Source organism: Sciurus carolinensis, chromosome 10 (genome assembly GCF_902686445.1).
Source record: "Sciurus carolinensis chromosome 10, mSciCar1.2, whole genome shotgun sequence".
NCBI classification, from domain to species: domain Eukaryota; kingdom Metazoa; phylum Chordata; class Mammalia; order Rodentia; family Sciuridae; genus Sciurus; species Sciurus carolinensis.
Window position 1 is genome coordinate 27,966,878 of NC_062222.1, and position 5,586 is coordinate 27,972,463.

General features: G+C 45.2%; 1 non-coding gene across 1 annotated transcript; it reads right to left on the reverse strand.

Moving 5' to 3' along the window:
- Positions 1-4,884: 4,884 nt before the first annotated feature.
- On the reverse strand, positions 4,885-4,992 carry LOC124995214 (U6 spliceosomal RNA). The gene has a single exon (XR_007110682.1). It is a non-coding gene; the product is annotated as a U6 spliceosomal RNA (small nuclear RNA).
- Positions 4,993-5,586: the final 594 nt, after the last annotated feature.

A 5,586-nucleotide genomic window follows, 5' to 3' on the forward strand; every position in this document is an offset into this window, starting at 1 on the left:
TTAAATATTTAGTTCTGTGTTCTTTTCTGTGCCAGAAAATAAGAGTTCTTTGGGAGCAGAAAGAAAGAGAGGGGGAAAAAAGCTTCCTACCTCTGTCCATTTCAAGGAGAAAACAGAATTGGCTCCAAGCCCCCACTGGGGCTCACATTTTGTATGCCTGGTGAGAACCCTATTCAAGGACATCTAGGAACTAAACATATATAATAATGATTTCTTCAGGATTCCGGGGCTCTGCAGGATTGCATAAGAATGGAATACACCAACCCATAAATCTAAATGATTTATGACAACAGCATACATCGCATAATAAAAACTTAAAGAAATCAATGAACAAAACTTATATGTTGCGGCTGCACCTAAACAACATTCACAAATTAATAGCTGGAGTAGGAAGCCCTCGAGAAAGCAGTAAATCCTCTAGCAATTCTCTACCCAGTAAAGTCTGCCTGAGACCCTGAACTATGGAAGCTCAGAGCTGTGCAGGTTCCAAGGAGAACAATTCTGCAATGTCAAACCAGGATTTTTCTAGAAACAAGACTCAGGTCCAGACTCTTCCATTAGAGATCTCTGTCCAGCAAAACAGACCCTGTTGGGTGAGGCCCAGGGTCAGCCTGAACTCTGACACACCCAGTGTTCTTCGCCAAACCATGCACCCAATTCAAGGGAGCAAGTGGCTTCTCGGGTATTCCCAAGTAGAGAACCACCGGTGACCTCCAATGCCATTGGAACCAGAAAGAGAAGGAATAGATCTTTTATGCAGATATATGAAAAGGAGAGGGGGAAGGGAGTCATTGGCTGGCAAAGAGAAGTAGTTGAAACTAGAACATCTCTAAGCCTGCAAATAAAATTCTATAAATCTTCAGAATAGGGCCATGCGAGTGAAAGTCATTTCTGGCCCTGGTCCCAACCCTTAAGTGCTTCACCCAGACAACCATCCTGAGGGAAACAAAGGAGTCACCCTTTATCCAGGCCTGCTGGGTCAGCATGGAGCTGGTTCTAAAATGAATGATTGTTTTCTAAAGAGCCCTCAGGGAGAGTAAAAGGAATGAAACTGGTGCATGTTCTCTCTCTGGGAGAGTCAGCCCCTGGCATTGTGAGCCCTCCTCCAGAGTCAGATCTGTCACCATTAGACTGTCTTGTGGGGTTGAGGTTGACAGAGAAGGACGGCTTAAGCACCTGCCCTACAGGTTCAGGAGCACAGCATCTATTGCAACCAGGCACCTGGTGACCAAGAGCGGGGCCCATGTCGCTGCCATCCCCCTGGGTGCTTGTCGAAGGTATTTATCCTGCACTGTACCTCGGCCCTTCGTGAGCTGTTCATCTCAGATGCCCTTCGTCTGTGTGTGGAAGGCATCTGCTCTCCTCCCAGCCTCCCTTCCTAATGGGAATTAAATTCATATTTAGTTTCAAGTCTTTGGCAGTGAAGAGGGTTTCCCGTGGTGTGTTGTAAATATTTAAAAATATTTCTGTATATTATGAGGTTTTGACATCTTAATCTTTCTGCCTGGGGAGAGATGCCCCTCCAGGGGCCAGCCCTTTCTTGAAGGTAGGAAAAAAATCAGTTGGGAGCATGCCTTTCAAATGCAAACTAACCAATCCAGAACCAGACTTCCTTCCCCGGCCCCTACATCCCAGGAGGCCATAGTCCAGGGCCTTAATCAATCCAGGTCAGGCAGCAGGCACCTAAGGACCCCATCCCACACCTTAGAGCTCACTGACACAATTTAAAGTTGACAACCCTAAACAGGTTGAACTGCCCTTCCCTTCCCCAGAAACCACAGTAAAGACCGGCCTAATGTTTCCCCTGGCTCCTGTCCTCTGCCTCCCGGCCACCATGGTGTCTCCCATGTGGCCTGCACCATTGGTATAATAAACATTTTTCTCGTGCCTCCCCTGGTTGCCTCTGGGAGCAGCATCTTACTGTACATAGAAGAACACAGAACACGTGGCTTGCTCCTCCCTTTCTTCCTCAGAGGGTCTGTGTGGACTGAAGCCTTAGAAAGGAGAGGAGGGCAGGACGGCAGTAAAATGGCAGGACCAGAAGTTGCCCTGGTTGGCATTCACATGTGGAGCCTTGGCATAGCTTCCAGGTCTACTAACAGCTCCATCAATGTTTGTGGAACAATCCGGCTTAAGAGGTGAATGTGCAGCTGTCTTTGGAAGCCCACCGTGTCAGCAGAGAGGAGCAAAACCATCACATCATGCCCACAGGGGACAGGGAGTTCAGGAGGATGGAGGTGCCATGTTTGTTAGGAGCTAGACACAGGAGGCACAGTGCCATTTTCTGGCCAAGTTCCGTATTTTACACATTCCATGATTTGTGCTTTAACTCTTAACCAGGCTGTTTTTCCCTTTGCTTCCTACCTTTCCGAGTCTTCTTCTGGAAAAGCAGAATGTGTCTCATCTCCTGCATGCTAAGCATAACATACCTTTGCATCTATGGGGATTCTGTCAGGGCTTCCTTCTCTCTTCCTAGGCTCCTGGGACTTGTAGGTTCATCTATGAAAACAGTCAGGCTGACTTTCCACATTGTAACTAAGCCCTCTCTCTTTTGTAGCCTTACACTGGTCTCTGTTGCCCGCCCTCCTCCTCCTCACAGATTTCTGAGTGTACACTGTCTTATTTTGAGTTTTTAAGACAGCTCATGCAGGCAGGTACCAGAGAAACACCCTACCATGTGGAGAAACTCAACCTCAGCCACTGCAACGAGAGTCCAAGCAAACCCCTTCTGCAACAAGCAAAAGAGAACACAAAAGATGTGCAACAGCATTTACCATTAGAGTAATGCAAAATGAAACCACAGGGAGAAGCTACCCCATTCCTATTAGAATGACTTAAAAAAAAAAAAAGCCACAACTAACAAATAATAAATACCAACGGTTGACCAAGATGCAAAGCAACAGGAACTCTCTTATAACTCATGGGAACATAAAATGGTACAACATTTTGAAAAATAGGTTGGCAGTCTCTTCACAGGTAAACACTGACCACGTGACCTAAGAATTCCACTCCCAATTCGAATAAAAATCTAGATTCACAGAACACCCTTTACATGGGTGCAAATGTCAGTCAGCCCTCTACCAACATAATGAAAACCAGAGATAATCAGCTTATAACAAGAGGAAAGGTTTATTTTGACTCAAAGTTTTGGAAGTTCCAGTCCACAGTCTGGTGACCCATTGCTTTGGGTAAAGTGGCCCGTCATGACTGGAGTACATGGTGGAGCAACACTGTTCTCCCGGTGACAGAGAGATGACAGAGAGAAGAGACTGGGTCCCACAATCCCCTTCAAACACCCCCACAAAGGCCTAAAGACCTCTCCACCTCTAAAAATTTCCACCGTCTTCCAGGAGTTCCAAGCGGAGGGCCAAGCCTTCAGCACTCGGGCCTTTGGGACACATTCTAGATCCAAACTGTGGCAGTGGCTTTATTCAAAAGTTGGAAACAACACAAACATTCTTCACTTGGTAAAGGACAAACCGACGGTGGTACATCTGTCTACACAATGAAATAATACCCAGCAAACAAACAAGCAAAAAAAACCCATTGCAGTGAATTGTCGCTTCGTGTTACAACATTCGCGAACCTTGGAAACATTTGCTGAATGACTGAAGGCAGGCTCAAAGGACTGTCTGCTGTTGACATTCATATGTTCTTGCAAAGGCAAACCTTTAGGGACAGGAAACAGGTCAACGGTTGCCTGGGTCTCGGTAGAGAAGGGTAGAGAGGTGAGAGCTGTGCAGAATTCCTGGTGGCTGTTCTGTATTTTAGTTGTGGTGATGGTCACATTACACATTCGTCAAACTCCCTGAAATAAATTTTTTTAAAAGACTCACTGTACCATAGGCTAAGGTTGAATTTTATCACATGTAAATTATATCTTAGTCATAAAACTACGGTGCCAGAGTGAAGAGTCTGTCTTCAGGCGGCTGAGTAAGTTCCCATGATGCCACATCTCTCTTCAACCTTCCCTGCTTCTCTCCCTTTCTACAGGAGGAAGGTCATCTCAAAGCCACTGAGGATCAGTACAGGTTCCCATGGTTTCTAGCTCTGGAGGAAACTGCTATTGTTGCTCAGTTAGTAGAGGTGACATTAGTAAAGAAAGTTAGATTGTGTGGCTGGTTAAACCCATCTAGAAGAGGTTCGAACAGCTGCCCTTTAAAAACAAAGTCATATAATCTGTGTCTCACAAAACACTGTAATCATTAATACCGAGAATGGTCACCATAAGCCATTTCATACCCATAGTGAAAATAATTGGAGGCAGACCTGCCTTTCATGTGATTCAACACAGGACAAGTTTAAGAAGGTCCCGATACTCAGGTTATCCACCATTCCTCCTTCTTCCTCCCCTAAAAAGTATTTCCACGTGCCAAGGGGCCACCGTTCTCGTGAGTAATGCTTTGCTCATCAACCAAAAAGCAATCTGAATTTGGCTTAGAAAACAGAGAGCCGGACGTGGCCCAGAATGGACAGGCCCCCATGGCCCCTGTTTCTCTGATAAGCGAGGACCATGTCAGAGCCAGCTTGGGAATGTGGCTTCTCTCCACCCGACGAAGCACAGCGTCCTGGGAGCCAGCCTGACACTGGGTGTGGAAAGAATCCTGGGGCCAGGGATGAGCTGGAATCTGGACGCCTCTCTGTCTGCCGCTGCCAGGGCAGGCTTCCTTCCCCCAGCACAGGGGCCAACCAGTGCCCGATATTGCGGATATTGCGCTTGTTTTGGTTTCTCCTGCTTTGGCTGCAGGCTTCTTCTCTTATTGTTCTTTTCTGTCTCTTGGTTATTTTGACCAACAGCTTTCTCTCTCTCTCTCTCTCTCTCTCTCTCTCTCTGTCTCTCCCTCTCTCTCTCTCTCTCTCTCTCTCATTTTGTTTTTCTTTTTTTAAAATACAGAATGCTTCACAAATTTGCTTGTCATCCTTGGTGCAGGGGCCTTGCTAATCTTTTCTGTTTCTTCCCAATTTTGGTGTATGTGCTACTGAAGCGAGTACTCTCTCTGTTTTTGTTAACAGCTTTATTGAAGTATAATTATTATAAAATAAATTTCACATTTTATTTTATTTGGGGGGATATTATGAGTATAGATTCTTTTTGTTGTTCTTTTTAGTTATACATGACAATAGAATGTATTTTGGCATATCATACATACATGGAGTATAACTTCCTATTCTTGTGGTTGTACAGGATGTGGAGTTTCACTGGTGGTATATTCATATATGAACATAGGGAAGTGATGTCCAATTCATTCTACTATCTTTCCTATTCCCACCCCTCTCCCTTTCCCCCACTCCCCTGTCCAATTCCATGAATCTCCCCTTCTCTCCCCAACATTTAATGTGAGTCGACATTCACATAGCAGAGAGAACATTTGGCCTTTGGTTTTTGGGGGGTTTGGCTTATTTTACTTAGCATGATAGTCTCCAGTTCCATCCATTTACCAGCAAATGCCATAATTTCATTCTTCTTTATGGCTGAGTAATATTCCAGTGTGTATATATACCACATTTTCTTTATCCATTCATCTGTTGAAGGGCACCTACATTGGTTCCATAGCTTAGCTATTGTGAATTGAACATTGATATGGC